The following is a 17,337-nucleotide window of genomic DNA, read 5'->3' as shown; positions in this document are numbered from 1 at the left end:
TTTCCAGCCCTTCTTCTTCCCTGGGTGTTCAGTAGGTGGGGCTGAAAATTACAACCCTCTAGTCACTTGGTCTTTCTGGTGAGGAGTCCCAGTATGAGACTGTTGGAAGGACTCCATCCTCAGTCACCTCACTAACATAAACTCAGGTGTGCTCAAAAGGGGATCTTTGTGAATGATAAAAGACACTCCTATCATTCTGGAAATCCCAGGGGTCCTAGGGGCTCTATGCCAGGAACTGGGGACAAAGAGCAAATACATTTCATGTTATACTACACTGATCTAGGTCAAGTTTTTTTTTTTTTTATCCCTTCACGTCCCCAAATGCTTGTTTGAAGATATTAATTCAGTTTAGAATGTTATACCACAATTTTCTTAGACTTTGCTATTTTTTTTTTTGAAGTGATCTTTTGTCAGGTGAATTTTTTGAGTTTATGATATTCATTTTATTTTTATGTTTTTTTTTAATAGATAAAGACTTTATGTGTTTCTGCATATCCGTGTACAAGACTGATGGTTTAGGGTTGGTACCTCTCCTTTTTTTTAATCCTCTTTTCCCTTTTACACTATTAACATTCTAAAATACCTCTTTGTGTCCTATGCACTTTAAAATCTGTACTCTATTCTCAGTTAAGCTTTTTTAGTATTTTCACTCATGAGATGGGCGTTCTTTCCCTGGTAGTGGCTTTTAATCAGTTTTAGACCTGATCCTAGCTCTTCTCTGTTCTGCTCAGTTTTTCCTTAATTCCTCTTGCTGTCCAGTAAGGCTTAGATCTAGCCCATGGGAGAATGTCCATTAGGATTCTGTTTTTGTTTTTCTTTTTACATGTAATCATAAATTTGGATGTGTTGAAGGCCTGAGTTTTGTGTGGTTTTATTTGTTCTTTTTGTTGTTCTGTATTGGGTTTTGTGAGGATACACTAAGAATTTTGGATTTACATGGCCTCATTGCTTCAACTACCCAGACTTCCTCTCTCCTTTACTTCTGAGTCATATTTGATATGGTAGAAGCTATGTAACTGCTTGTATGGAATGTACTTCTAAGAATAAATTATAATAATGCCTTGGGAGAAATTATATACTCTAGCTTGTTTTTTTTTTTTTTTTTTTGACTGATCCAATATAAGCAGCAGGCAGACAGACTGGGAAATATAATCACACTAAGGCTTCCAGCTCTCAATTAAAAGGATACCATAACCAGGTTTTGTTTTTTTTAATAGTCTGTATGAAACAGTATGGAGTGATTATAGAATTTTTAGCATGGAGCCAAAAAATGGCAACATGGCCAACAAGCAGAGAAAACTTACCAATTTTTCACCACCACCGCCCACCCCACCTCCATCCTAACTTTTCCAAACTGCATCTGAGGAGCTATATCATTGGCTGGAGGTTAGGGCTGTGAATATGGATTTAAAGGCCATTAGCTCACTGATGGTTTAGTCTGTAAGAATGAATAAATCAAAAGGAGATAGGTTTAGAGAAAGAAGAGCAAAAAAAACCTCTTTAGGAAAGAATTAATGTTGGAAGGAAGAAGAGAACAGCCCACCCAAAACAGGAGGAGAACCAGAGCATGCAGTTTGTCAGAGAGACCGCAGGAGAGGATGTCAGCCAGATGTGGGCAGCCAGTAATGTGAGCTCCCCCAGATGGGCTGAGCAGGATGAGGGGCGAACTTGGAATCTTCTCTCTTACGTGGCATCACTTTCGGGCTCAAAAGGGTTGGATTTCCAAGACTTTTCTGGTGTTTGAAACTGATTGCCAAGGGCTTGACGGCTGAGGTAGGGGCATTAATCTTTGGACATCTTAAATCCATTTTGCTGTTCTGTTTTTACTTAAAGGGGAAAACCTAGTGACTCCTATTTTTTCTTTTCAAAATTGTCATTATGATCTTAATGCTACTGACAACTCCCGGTTTTATCTACATACTCAAGTATCCCGAAGCACCTAGTTGGGAAATGCCTTACCTTTGTTGATGTCCATTTGTCTCAGGAATATTTGTTAAGACTGGGCTTTTGAATGTGAACTTTGGGACACTGAAATCTTGTTGGTACCTAACTATGCTCAGAAATCATTACAGTTTGTGACTGAGAGTCTTCATAGTCTTTCTACTTTTTAATTGAAGTATGGTTGATTTATATTATATTAATTTCAGGTATATGGCATGGTGAGTCAGTATTTTTATAGATTATTTCTCTCCACTCAAGAATGAGGCTTTGCTTCTTTCCTGAATCCTGAGCAAGATGAGATTGTGGATAGATGTTTGATGCTTCTGGGGAGAGAAATGGCTTAGGTCATAGTTTTGAGACATACTACAAGATCAAAACCATCATAGGTGTATCTGTAAGCATTTGGAAAGACTGAGATTATAATTAAGTAATATGAGATCTTTAACATAGTTTAAAAATACATTGGAATAGATAATTTTTCTATGTAACTAGGAGTTCAGGTTTCTTTACATGTAAAATAGAATTACTAGTATCTGTCCTCACAGCTCGCAAGGTGATTATAAGAATTACGTCAGAGGGCATACTTGAAAATACTAGGCTAATTCTTCATCATGATTCCCAACCTTTGCTTCTTTTAAGCCACCTCCTCAACCCTGTTCCCTGCACTTTCAGCTAAAAGACCTCATCTCTCTCTTTAAAACAACGTATAATTGTAGGGCTCAAGCACAAATTATCTCAATTTCCACTGCAAGCCTGTAAATGTTTCTGAATCTCTACCTATCCATTTCTCCTTTGCTGTTCAGGACCCTTGGACATGAACGCTCTTGGGCCCTACACTGCTATGTCCTTCATTACTTTGTTCCATGAAATCACCTCTTCTCTCTGCAGTATCATCAGTCTACCACTCTGTCTTGATTTTCCCCTGAGCCTGTAAGTTCTTCCTTTATCCTGTATTTTCCTTTAACTTCTCTTTCCTTCTTAGCCAAGCTTTTAGTGTCACCTTAAGCTCCATTCAGCAGGGCCTTATTAAGGCCTTTGCAGTCCTCTGGTGCTCTCCGTAGATCTTACCCCATATTGTTTGAATCTATGCAATGGATCCACATCACAGATTAAATAGGGCTCATTCTCTTGAAAAGATTTTTATACTTTAGCTTTTGAAGTCGTTTGGCAGTGACTGGCTCATTTATGATTAATTATGATTTCTAGGCAATTATTATGCTTACTTAGAAATTTTTGTGAAGTAAAAAATTAACCTAAAAACTGTTTTCAAATGGAACAAAATGTTTAATACAAAACTTACCAATTAATAATGTTAATTTAGATACACTTAATTAAAAATTGATTTTAATTTTCAGCTCTTAGATAACTTCCATAGACCCTTGAAAGCTTATGGTCTTGGACACTTATGGCTCTGTGTCCATTTACTCCTAAACCCACAGCTGGCCTTTGCCCCACTTCTTTACTGAAACTGCTCTGGCAAAAGCTGTCGGTGACCTCAGTAATACCATGTCCAGTCCCCTACCAGCACTTGTCGTACTGGACCGTGCTGCTGTATTCCACATTCTTGATCAAACCTTCCTTCTGGAAACTCCCTACCCCAGGGATTCCATGTTCTTTTTTTGTTTTTCTCATCCTCCCCTGACCCTTGTTTCTTATGCTTCATAATGGAATCACTTTCTCTCCCCCTTGAACTTGGCAGTCTTTGGCTTAGTGCTTTGTGACACATCCATTCTAAGTGCCAGTGCCAACTCCCCTTTTCCAGCTCTGACCTCTCTTGAGAGCTTCCAGCTGCCTGCTCCTCTCTCTGCTGGATGCAGGTACCTGAGTGTCCAAACACTCATCTCATGCTAAACTTATTATTTCTACCCTTTCTTCCCTCTTCAAGTCTTGCATATTTATCTACATAATTTGTCTCTGTTAATGAGAACACTATCCCTAAGCAAGCCTTAAACCTGAAATTCTTCTTTTCCTGCAAAATTGGTAAACATTTTCCCAATATGAAGTGGAGAAAAAAACACTTAAACCAAATTTCTTCACTGGCAATGTATAGAAGCAACATCTTTTTTCTTCCAGAAATAGGATTTTAATCTTAACATACATTATAGCTACTAAATTACTGTTCCCCCTTCATACTAAATGTAACTGGAGGCTACTAATTGTGTTTCAATATAGGATTATCAAAGAATTTCTCATGCAAAAGAAAATGAATAGAAATCGAAACCAAAATTATTTGAAAAAACCTTCATTTTTGAATGTATGTATCACAGGTATGCATATTTGTAACTCTCAGCACATGTTGAGAATATGACTTTAATTATACCAATGCCTTGTGTGAATTTAGTCTCATTATTTGTGTGTGTGACCACTCATTGGAAAGGTCAGAAAAGGTGCATTTTGGGTAGATTTTTATGCCATGTGACATGAGTTAAATTTATCCTCTGAAGAATTTTAAATCTCATTGGATTGATGATATTTTTAGTGCCAGAAAAATCATTTTAACAAAAAAAATTTTTTTGAGACAGGACCAGCAGTAATCTGTTTAGTTTTTAGCACTGATAATTATACAGCTATCACTTTGGATTCTGATTCTGTATGGCTAGTTTCTGTACCATAAGCTCTTCAAATGTAAGTTTTCACTTATTTGCCAATTTATAGTTTGCTATAAGCTTTTAAAATAGTTTTTACAGTGGGCATTTTATCCAAACTGACATGATGGATATTGTAGTATTATAAAATGCAAGTTCCATATTATTTTCTTACATGGATATATTATCATATTTAATAAGAAAAAGCTTTAACTCCTTTACCTGTATTGTAGCTCATTCTGTTTCACCAAATAAGTAATAAAAATCTAATATACAACATAGCTTTGAGGTATAACTTAGGATCACAGTCTTAAATCTACCTTAGCAAAATTCTGACTGCCTCTGACCATGGCTGAAGCTGTTACCAGTTTTTGATCTATTCTGCCTAATGTAGACCTGTCCTGAGGAACTACAACCCCAGAAAATTTTCTTTATAGTTTTTTTCTTTCACTTTCTATGTGTTATCCTCATGTTTCTCCACTTCCAGCTGTCATACACACATAGTGTTCTGCTTTTGTGTGTACAGTTTTTAATTTGCTCACTTAAGAAAATTCACAGACTTGAAAAGAGCCATTTATCCCATATACACACTTTTCTGTATTTTTTTGGTTTCCTGTTTTATTGTTCCTTCCAAAAGTCAGATTCCTAAATAAGTGCAGTGTTATTATAGTAAATATAAATAAGATGATCTGTCTTTAAGTGAACTATATTACCATGTTATTAAAATATACTTGAGTTTGAAGATATATATGGGATTTACCCCAGAAAAAAAACCCAATATTGTTCAACTTAAAATTATATAATTCTAAGGGTTCACTGGGAGGGATTAGAGTGCACAATGTAAGACTAAGACTTTGTAACGTTTTATTCAGAAAGAATATTTAAGTGCCAGATACAATAGAATTGTTCACTTTTTCTAAATCTCTACTCATAAATTATAATTTAATAAAGGTCCAAATTAATAAAGAGGTAAGAGAAAAGTAAAGGGTGGGGTGAGAGTTTACTTAGAATCAGTCCTGCCCCTCCCATTCCCCTGCTCTGGGGAGACAGAGAGGAAAGTTCTGTGGGTTAGAAACCCCCTGTGTGGTGGGGTGAGCATATGAGGCTACGAGTCAGTTAGACTTGAGGTGAGAGACTGGCTCCTCCACTTATTACCTGTGAAATATAGGAAATGATAACTGCCTTTTGGAGATGTTCAGAGGACTAAAGGAAAGTATGTATAAACACTCTTGGCGCATAGTAAGTGCTCAAAGAAATAGCAGATATTTTAAGTGAGAATATAAATAGTAACAATAAGATTCCTATTTTAAAATGCAGGTACTGTAAGGAGAGTATTCATCCTTCATGCCTTACCTAGCGTTACTTGAATAACATAGTTATGTTGCTTTTTGAGTAGAAATTGTAGTGGCACAGTCAAGGTGAGGTGGGGAAGTGTGCCTTGTGAATATGGTGCAGCGTGAACCAGGACAGTAGGTACCTTATGCAAAGCTGACCGTGTGTGGGTCCTTTTAGTCAAATCCATAACCACGTGACCACTTGTACTCTATTGCAACCTGTCTTTTCCTCTAAATTATTATATATTATCTATATATTTGTAAAAATTGTTTCTTAGAGAGGCTGCAGGCTGTAACAGAAAAAGAGATACAGCTTAAAATCCTGGATTTGCCATTATTATCTATTGTTATATATAGTCTCTTATTAAGCCTGAATAATTTCTGAGCTGTTGATTCCTCTCTCATAAAATACATTGTTATGAGATTTAAGTATCAGTATATACAAGGCAGTTCACAGAGTGCTGGGCCTGTGTCAGTTTTCGTTTCCTTCTCTTTTTCATTCACAAATATGTTCTTCAAACTTTGTACTCAGTGCCATATCACTATAGATATATACTCTCATATTTCTAATCAAAATTGCTAAAAACAAGCAGAATCACAAAAAGCCACTCAAGTCATGATGTCTGCAGTTTATCTTTAGATGGTTCAGCAGAGATAGTTTATATGTGTATGTTTAGAGAAAGATAAAGCAAATGTGGCAAAATTTTAACAATTGGTGAATCTAGATGAAGGGTATATGGATGTTCAATGTATTATTCTTTGAATTTTTCTGAGGGTTGGTAATTTTCAAAGTAAAAACATTCGAGAGAAAAGTAAGCTGCATTTGCTCGTGTAAAGTAATGTGCTGAAAATGCTTCTTACTATTACTACCTTCTAATAAATGTGATAGTTAATTATAATGCTTAATTGTAAAATAAGATAGATAGCTTTACTTTGTTGCATAAGTGTGAAAATGGCCTCTAGTTGGATTGTAGTAAATTTCAAAGCCTTTAACAAAGCAGCAGATACAGAAATACCTTTTATCGTTGTCACATTTACTCTTGTGGGATTTGCCTTTATACAGTAAGTGTCTTAACTTTGGTGTGGTTGATGGGCTTTTTTTGATCCTTATGTTTATTAGCACAGAGATTTCTACAAGCAGATACTTCTTTTTCTTCCCCTTCCCCATAAAAAAAGGTCAGCCAAAGTAAACAGATAGTATAGCTGAATATGTACTCTGTCTCACAAACCTTTCATTTCAACTTTACCTAGTCCCCCTTACTCACAAAAAAAGGTCAGTCAAAGTAAATAGGCAAGAAACGTGGCTGAATGTGAGCTCCTATGCAGCTTCAAGTGATCATTTTACTTCATCTTTTGAGATAGGTGCTTTTAATTCCTCTACTTGTTCCTCAAACCACAAGATATTGTTTGGCTAATGATATGATGCTAATTGTTAACATCTGTAGGAATGACAATTAAATTCTTCAAATGATCAAAGAGTTGTTTAATGTTCTGTGCCTTTCAGGAATCCTAGATATAAATGTCTTTGTAACTCTGTCACATTTTTTGCTTTGTGGCAAACGTTCACCAAACTTCATCACTCATATTAAGAAAGCATCTTAATGTAGTCATCTTTGGTTTCTTTTTTAATAATGAGAATATTTGCATTCGCACATTTGTTTAGTTCTTGCAAGGATATTGTAGTACTGAATACATTTTGTGTTAATAAAGTATGTTGCCTGATTACAGGGTAGGACTTGTCTGTTTCATTGCTTTGTCCCTGGTTCCCAGGGCATGGATATACTAAATGAATGTTTGTAAATATAAGTGAATGTAAATTATATGAAAATTTATGATACCCTTTAGTCACACTGACCTTAAAAGCCTGCAAACAATTGTATTGAAATAAGGTTTTCACTTTATGTCTGAAGTAGTAATTAATAAAACTGAATTTAAAGCGGAAGTCCTATTGAGATAAGAAAATGATATTTTTCGAGGAGAAAACTTGCTTTTCTTTTGTGTTTAAGTCAGTATTGACTAGATTGCAAAATTTTATAATTTTACAAATTTGGAATCATTTTATTGGTATCCTGATGATTAAAGTTACAGATAGATATTTTTATTTTTTTCTACAATCAATTGTAATATGTACTCTATTGATAAATCTCGTTAAGCTTTCTATACTTAATGGTTAAGGTATTTGTATGTATGAACAAATAACTCCCAAGTTTGTTGATATATTGGTTTTTCTGTGTGTCCCCAAAGAATTTTTCCATTTTCCTTGTTTAAATTAGAAAATTCTTAAGGTAATTATGGTCATGCTGGAAAGATCTTTTGATGAAGTGAAGCATAATTTTCAAGTTAAATACCAGGTGACAAATGAAAATAATTTCCTATAAAATGAAACAACATACATTAATTAGAGAGAAATTTGTAAAACTTGATTTTAAATACCTTGATTTATAACTGCAGAACATTTTCAGAATTATTTAGTACTAACATTTTTCTTTAAGAATCACACCATATCCATGTCTAATTCATAACCTAATGCAGGCACATGAAGAAATAGATCTAAAAGGAGTGAGGAATGTTAAGCCTTCGCTTTAATGCAGAAGTCACTGCTTTGAACTTTGAATTGTGCTGATTAGTTCCAACAGAAAATTTAAGGATTTTGTCAGTTAATTTGCATTATAATTTAAAAATTCTGTTGTGCAGTGTCAGTAAGGCAGCCGAGCGGATTTTGTTGTATGTATTTATATTTTCTAATGTACGTGTTGCTTTGCCCCATCTTCCATAGTACGAAGTCAAAAGATAAAATCTGAAAGTGAAAATAATTAATGCATTATCTGAGTGTATTATTTAGGAATAGAGTGAAATGTCAGAAGAAACAGCTGAAAGAATTTAAAATGATTGCCTCTGAGGTGAAGGGTTGAGGAGGTGCGGCAGGACGCAGCTGTTCATTGGCATAAACCTTGAGGAAGTAAGGGACTCGAGTCTGTGCAATTATGATTTTTAAGAAAAAAGTCAGAGAGCAGAGAACTTCAGCGTTTTCCTCTCTTAGTGATTTGCACACATAGTAAGTCTCTTTATTTAGAACAACTGGGTACCAGCTGCCAGCTGTTAGTAGTTTACTCTGTCCCCTGAGAACTCAGGTATAAATAATTCACCCTGGAAGTCTGTCCTGAAACCCCAGTCTAGAATGTGGCAACACTGAAGATTCTAAAATTGAATTTTTAGAGGTTTGCCCTAATAGAATGAATTATACTGAGAATAAAGGCCAGTAATTATTCCTCTATTTTCATCTTAAATGAAATTCAGCAGTGTTCCTTTTCCTTCGCCACAGTTGGGTGTGTGAGTGTGTGTGCGTGCACGTGCGCTTGTATGTACAACAGAAAAGATCTTGAGCTAGCTTCAATAGAAAAGGGGGATATTTCTGAGAATATGCGATCCCTCAGAGCCCAAGGGCAGGAGGGCAGCAGGACTGCAGGGAAGCACCAAAACTGCTTTACTCCAAGTGCCTGATTTCTCGTTCCTCCTCTTTCTGCAGACTAATTTTTTTTTTTTTCTGTTTTTCCCTTAAGCTTTCATGCCCTCTCACTAGAAAAGAAACAGAATTATTTGGTCTGCTCTGTCTGTTTTTCTCTCTCCCACCTTTATTGGTGTCTGTCTTCCTCTCCCCCTTACCCCCCATCACTGTATCCATCGCACACTGAGGAGAGTTGTTCAACAAAGGAGATCCTTGTAATCTGTGCAGACATTCTATCACCTGACAACTTGAGTGGGTTTATCCACAAATGCTTAGCTGCGGAGATGAGAACATTAAGTATTTCATGGTGATATAGCTAATAAATGACCAGCGCGTAGGCAGGCAGCTGCTACAAGTTTAGTGTTCTTCGGCACTGAGGTGTGGAGTTTTCTGCGGCAGCCTCTTCTGATCGTCTGCACTCGTGGAACACTCTTGTTCTAGGGAGCTCCATGTTGGTACCAGTTACAGTTCAGATGCACATGGACTATTCTTATCCCTGAGATACTGATACTGTTTCACGAGTAGATAGAGTTCTTACCATTTTGTTTATTTTTCAGTCAGAAATTTGTTTGAAACCTTATTGCAAAATTATTTCATGGTTCTTTAATTTGTACCAGTAAGCAGTAAACAAACCCAGTGAGAGTTTTTCTTTTTTCCTTTATTTCCTCTTGTTGAGGGGTGGCATTCTTCAGAAAGTCACCCTCGATCCCTGTGGATCACAGCCATAAATGCTCCCAGAACAAGCCTTCTATCAGCTAATGGTTTTCTGTAATTTGTCAAAGTACTCTGGGCTTTGTGGTATGTGGTTCCTGGGCTTAATGTTTATTGTGATGAAGTGGAGTCAGTCCCTCTAAAATACTGATCTAATTAAAGTTTTAATTGAAATATTATTAATTCATTTTGAGAAAGAAGCTTAACTCTAGAATTTTATCATTTTTAACCCCAAAAGTTTATAAATATGGTATAGTTTCTGGATACCTGTGATTGACTGTTCTAAAAGTCATCTTTGAAAATTGTTAAGTAATTCTTCAAAATTAATCATATGTTCTTCATTTAGCAGGCAATTAGTGTTTTTCTGTTTTAAACTTAATTTTTGTTATTACCAGTTCCAAAAACCAAAAAACCCAAACTCTTCAACCTAATCATGCAAATAAAATGAGCATTAGCATTCAATAAATATTTTTGAATTAATGAATGAAGCTGTAGGTATTTTCAGAATTGTTTTATAGTCTACAATATCTATTTTTAATCCTCCAGAGTGATACAGATGATAAAATAATAAGCCCATGGGTTAATGTGTTCTATTCAGAGGGTATTCACTTCAAAAGGATGGGAATCTCTGAGGTTACAAAAAGAGCTGATCAGTTGAGTGGTACCTAAGTTAGGAAGAGACAGCACAGTAGATGAGATGATGCAGTAAGTACGTACATAAAAACATTAGAAGAGAGGAAGGAAAATTCCTAAACTCCTTGCCATGGGAGTGCAGATTTATTCTAATTCATGATTTCCTAAGGGTATTGGTTTTGAATGTAACTTGACAGACTAATGGAGTTTTGGCATGGGCTTTGGCTTATAAAATTTTCTATGTAGTTTGAGAAATTTGGGGGGAATGCCTGACTTGGTCCAGGTTCATTTGAATTTTCAGGGTGTTAATCAAAACTACTCGAAGAATTCAGGATTCTTCCCAGCTATATTCCAGATTCATGGCCCAGACCTAGAGTTAAAGGGAATGGTAGCATCTTTCAGTAGAAGGTACTGGACATGATGCCAGTAAAGTTCGTGCTTTGGGGCTGCTATTAATTAGCTGCATCACCATGAATTGCTTCATTTCTTTAACCGTATTCTTCTCAACTCTGAAATGAGAATAACTATACCCTTTATGTCTACCTTGAAAAGTGCTTGTGCTGATCAAAAGCAGTATCAGATAATGGGAAAGCACTGTGCAGACTGTGTCAGTCTTTCTTGCCAAGGATGGATTGGGTCAAGTGAGAACTCACTTTTGGATCATCTTATTTCTTTTTTATTGGGAAGCTGGAACTAATAACTATCAATACACTAACAGTGTGTTACTAACTTCTTGCCGGTCGTTTATCCCCACCAGTGATTCTCAACGTGTGGGCCAGCTTTACCTGGGAACTTGTTTCTAAAGCAGATTCTCAAGCCACACTCCAGACCTTCTGAATCTGGGTTTTTAACAAGCCCAAAAGGTGATTCTAATGCAAACTTAAGTTTGAGAGCCACTGGTCTAGACCATTGATTCTCAATTATTGAGTAACGCTCCCCACCCAGGTCCAAGGTTCTCAACCTTGGTTGCACATTACAGTCACCCAGAGAATGAATGTTTGCACCATTCAATACCCGTGGCATACCCCAGGCCAACTGAATCAGGATTTCTAGAAATAGTGTCCACACATCAGTGTTTTTAAAAAAGTTTCGCAGTTGATTCCAATCTAGTTAAGGTTGAGAATGCTGTTGGCTTTTCCCCTTACCCCACCTCTGCCTGAAGTCTGTTGTTCCTGATGGGAATTTACCAAATCTGTATGTGTTGAGAGAAGTTTGAGAAGTACTGTTTTAGATGTTGACTCCCAAACCTGGCTAGTTGAGCATCAACATTTCCTGGGGAGAAATTTCTGGATTTCTTTCAGATCTACTCAATTGGAATTTTCAGGAAGAAATTCCTCAACAAAGCTGTGAAAGGTGTATTTTCTGAATGTCTGATATAATGAGTCTTTGGTCCATCATTTGGGAACCATGCCTATAGGTGATTTAAAAGTTACCTTATTTGTGAGGTTGGCCTTTGTTATTTATTTACCTTGTAGTTAATATCCTCACTTAATTTTTAAATTAACGCATTCATGAAACATTCTTTGGGTGTCCATGAGTCAGACACTTTTATACATGCAAGTGGTACAAAGAATTGGATCCTGTCCCTGAATTCAAGGAGCTTGGGGCCTATTATAGGAAAATAGATCTGTAAATAAATAAATGCATGGGGGTATTGTAAGTACTCTGATAGAAGCCAGAATCATGAGAATCATTCTTGATTTTGTCTGTCCTATTAATTCTTCTGCCTCAATATATGTATCTCCAGTCCATCAACCTTTCTCCCTCATCACTGTTACTAAACCTTAAATCCAAGCTGCTTTATTCTCTCTTTGGACCCTTGATCTCCCCACACTCACTCCTGAGGCCTCAAGTTTATTCTTCTTCTCACAGTGGCCAGAGACACCTTTAAGAGGCAAAGTTGACTGTATTGCATGAGATCATACTATATGGGAACTCTCTACACTATCTTCACAATTTTTCTGTAAATTTAAAACTATTCTAAAAATTTTAAAGTTTACTTAAAAAAATTGTTTTTAAGACAACAAAGCTGGGTATGTAAATTTTCCGCTTAAAACCCTTCAGTGCCTTTTTGTTTTTGTCATTGATGTTGTTTTTAACATGTAAGAGTAAACCCCAAATTCTTTGCATGGCCTACAAGTGGCCTTTGCATGTGACCCAGCCCTACTTGCCTTGTGTAGCGCTCTTGGCCTCTCCCTGCCCCAGCCTCTCAGGCCTTCTCTGTCTCATACCATCAGGCTCCTTGCTGACAAGGGGGCTAACTCCTCCACCTTCAGATTTTAGCTCAGTGTCACTTCCTCGGGACTTCTTACATCATTCTGCATTGTCTTTTGGGGACTTGTCAATTGCAGTTACATTTGTGTTTTTGTGATTTTTTTTTTTTTTGATGTCAGTCTATCTCACTGGACTGTGAGCTGCAGGAGGGCTGAGGCCAGGTCTCTCTTGCTTCTGGTGCTTGTACCTTCTAGGACTTATAAATTGTTGAATGAATGAATAATTAAATAGTGAGAAAAAAATCTGTGGTGACATTTTTGCTTATTACTCTAGAGACTGCTAGACCCAAACAGTGCAAACAGAGGGAATTATAATGGTGCAGTTTGCTTAAAATTTTAAAAACACAAGATGACCACGAGTCACTTATAAAGGACCTAAAATGCCTTCTGACCCCTAAAAAAAATTAAATTATGGGCAAGGTGAAAACAAAAACCTCACAACTACTTAATTACTAATTAATAACTAATTAAAATTAATGTACATGTAAGGCATTGAAAAGTTGTCAAAACATCTCCCCATCTTTTTCTTGTAGTTAGAAAAGACTCAAAGAATTAATAACTAACTGTTGGGAACAGGAAAGGAAAAGGAAGAATCTTGAAAAATATTTTAAACCTTCTGCTGAATTCATCTGTTGGCTAAATTTCAAAAGCATTAATCTAGAGATTTCAAATCACATTTTAATAAAGTAAAAAGTAATTTCAGCTTAATTTTTGAAATAGTTTTGATTTTTTTTTTGACACAGTGCTGCATACTTGCTGTGTTCAAGAATTGTGGAGTCAAAAGGCCAAAAGGAACTCAACCCAGACATTGTACTGTGATTAATTTTTCTCTCTTTCCATCTCCAATTTAAATGAAAAATGTTCCTATAGTTCTGTAATGTTTTTAATCACTGGAGGCCTGTCCAGTATATTTACTTGCCATGAGAGCTTAGTCAGTGATTTCATCAGCAAAGAGACAAAAAGGCACCAAGTAGTATATGTGCTGGACCAGAACAAACATTCCACTTAAAGATAATATGCCTTGTTTGACCAGTGAATGATATATGTAGCCTGACTTCTCTCAGTTAAAAAGAGCCCATTTTGCTTGCATGATAGGCACTTGAAGGCTCTCAGAAATACAGGCTTAACGGGACCTTGGAGTCCCAAGGGAGATGGCAAGGAGACCTTGCCCACTCCCTTGATCACAGTCATGACAAACCTGGAGAAAAGTTCTCCTCCTCCTTACAGTTCACCCCTTCCTGTTGGAACTTGAATGGAGATGGACAGAAAAATTCTGGCCATGTACACGTCAGACTGTTAACAATGGTGGGAGGGAGGAAAGAAATAGATACTTTTCTTTTGTTATTAAAAAAAGCCATTAGCGATTAAAAAACAAATTACTGTGTGTAGTCACCTTGCTCAAATTTGGTTTTCTCAGCTTATTTAGCTTAGTAACTTACTATATTCAACTTGCTATTTTTGATAAGACATTTTAATTTCCTGAAAATTGTATTTAAATTATTAATATTAATTTTTCTGATTTTCCTGGCCCCTGAGCCCTTAGAGGTTAAGAAAATGGAAGCTCGGATTCTCCCTTTGTAGCAGATCCTCTCAAGCAAAAGCTGGCTTCATTGTTCTGTGTCCTGCTCTGGGTTACTGTGTTCGCGCAGTTTTTACCTGCGTGTTCCTCACTGACACTTTTATGAAGTTTTTGTAGTGTTTATTTATTTTTCTATATTATATAGGATTTTGGTTTTTTTTCAGTAAGTGTTGGTCAAGGCACCTAGTCAGCCATTCTGTTGGGAATGAACCTCATCATTTTTGCGGTAATATACAGTTTGTGTATTATGTAATTTCTGTCAGAGCTGTGAAATGGTGTAACAGCCAATGGCACTTTTATGTCATTCAATAGATCAGCCCTCCCGTCACCAAACATTAACCTGAGAGTTTTAGCATGCATTTTGTTTGGTGAGTTTTTTGCAAAATGCAGATAAATATGTGATAGTTTTTCCTAGGTTAAAATGAGGATGTGTGTGAATCTGTGGTGTGGACCTGGATGGGGCCTTGATTGCCCATAAAGCTATGTATTAAAACAAATTCAAATTGACCTTTTTGGGAGAATTTCAGCTCTCCTGCATGTGTGACTTATCACACTTGTTCAAACTAAAGTTGGATGGTTTCACACCTGTTTCCTTAATGGGTATCCTAATTTTCATAAGCCCTGCTGCGTATCTTGTCTTCAGTGTAGCCTTATCCTTTGACCAGCTTAAAACAACAAAATAACAATAAAAACTGCTTCCGAGGAACTTTTCAGGAGGGTATAAATGAATCCTTGTTGCTTTTTATTATCTTTAAAAAGTTCTACTAGGAGTAGGGTATAGCTCAAGTGGTAGCACACATGTTTAACATGCGCGAGGTCCTGGGTTCAATCCCCAGTGCCTCCTCTAAAAATAAATAAATAAACCTTATCACTCCCCACCAAAACCAAAAACCTTAAAAGATTTTTAAAAATCGGGATACAAAAAAATTTCTACTAAAAGAAATCAATTTTTATGATATGTCTAAAGAGTTTTTAAATCCATTCAACTGAAATAAAATCTAAATCCCAAATGAATTCAGAGAGCTAGTACCTGGGTTTAATTGGCCTTCCCGTGGAATGATTCTGCTAAACTGCCCTTTGGGGTGATGCCATGAGCAGCAGCCCAGGAAACACCATTTCTGGGTTTCCTTAAGAAGAGATGTTGAGGGTGCTCTTTATTACCTAAGCATAGGGTTTCTCCTCTGTGAACTCCCAAGGGTGAATTTCCTTCTGAGATTTCCAAGAGCAGTTTGGTTGTAGACACTATGAATTCAGGGCCTGATTATTTCTCCCCTTCTCCTTTGGCTGCTGGAAAGCTTAGCATCTCAAGTTCCAACTTGTCAAGTGGATATAATTTCATGAATGTATTTTTGTTTGCCAATCTCATTGCAGGTTTGAATTTATTTTTCTACCCTTATTTTCCCTTTAACTTATTTTTTTTACCCTATTAAATGCACATTTTAAAAACCATTTTGAATATTTTTTGGAGCATAGCAAGTATATACAAAATCATTTGATTATTGTTTCAAATAATGCAAATCAGTGAATAGCTGATGAAATTACACAATTACATATTTGCTTTTGCTTATATAAACATTATCAGGATCTGGAGAATTAGATTTCAGTACAATTTCTGTCTCTAGACCCAGAGGAACAAATGCAAAGACAGTAGAGACCACTATTATGATTTCTGAGAAAGACTGCAGCTTGTTCCCTTATTTGTTTGGACAAACAAATTTTCAAAAGTAAAATCATTCTCCTTAAATATTGTGTAGATTTCAGTAATCTGATAAATGAGCTATTTATTCATTGCCTCTCTGGTACCCACACAGTGGATTATCCATAGCAACAGTCCTTTTTAAACTTAATAAGACCAACTCTGTATTTATTAGGGAAATGATAGCACCAGGTTAAACAAACTGACTGTTGGTTCTGTATATTTACTCTTTCAAAGAGATCTGCTAAACCTTCGGTGTGTTCCATGTTGTGGATCATTAGGGAGGCTGAATTGGGTATGACTCTATGATTCTGAATGTGCTATTTTTGTAATGTGTTTAGAGTCAAGTAATAAAGATGATCAGCAAATAAAGCTTTAGAAATAAAGTACTATTTTGTGCTTTGAAAATAGGGCCAAATTCTTCTCTGTACAGTAGAAATCAGAGGTATATCATGGTAAATATTACCATTCCCAGTCTATCGAGGATAAATAGAATACTTAATACTGGCTCAGGAAAACATATTTCAGTTTTACTTGACTCTAGAAATTACATTGATGTGGAATCTGTAAGAAAGGCTGTGCCTCAAAAAAAAAAAGGTAGTTTCAGAATTAGAGGTTTTCATAAGAGAACGGATTCTTTTTAAAGACTTAGAATTGCTGTTGAAATGAAAATTAAACCTACCATCTTTTCATGTCAGTTGTAGAGAAATGAAGTAGTGTTTAAAAACACGAAGTGTTAGAGTTCATGTAATCCAGTATCCTTATTTTACAGCCATGAATGCTTTTAGAAATTGCTACAGAAGCCTAGCATCTCTCATTTCAAATGTCCTTGTACAATATTTTTAAAAAGCAACAATTAACTAAAATTTGTTATGCTTCCATCCTACAAGGTATACTAATGGGAATTTGATAAACTTTTATAAGGGGAGACTGTTTAATATTTCCATTTTGTTTTTGGTTTTTTTTTTTGTGCACAATAGAATAGAGCATATTTTTTCTTTATTAAATTTTTAATGTAGATTAATAGTGGGGCTCTGCATTTATGAATTGAACCTGCTTTGATAGAATCCTTGCTGTGTT

The 17,337-nt window shown here is 36.0% G+C and overlaps 1 protein-coding gene across 1 annotated transcript in view; it reads left to right on the top strand.

Moving 5' to 3' along the window:
* Positions 1-17,337, top strand: part of PEX7 (peroxisomal biogenesis factor 7) — a 72,499-nt gene that overhangs the window by 40,221 nt on the left and 14,941 nt on the right. The window lies entirely within an intron of this gene.

Source organism: Camelus bactrianus, chromosome 8 (genome assembly GCF_048773025.1).
Source record: "Camelus bactrianus isolate YW-2024 breed Bactrian camel chromosome 8, ASM4877302v1, whole genome shotgun sequence".
Taxonomy (NCBI): Eukaryota; Metazoa; Chordata; class Mammalia; order Artiodactyla; family Camelidae; genus Camelus; species Camelus bactrianus.
The sequence above is the reverse complement of the archived record's forward strand: the minus strand, read 5'-3'. Positions and strand labels throughout refer to the sequence as shown.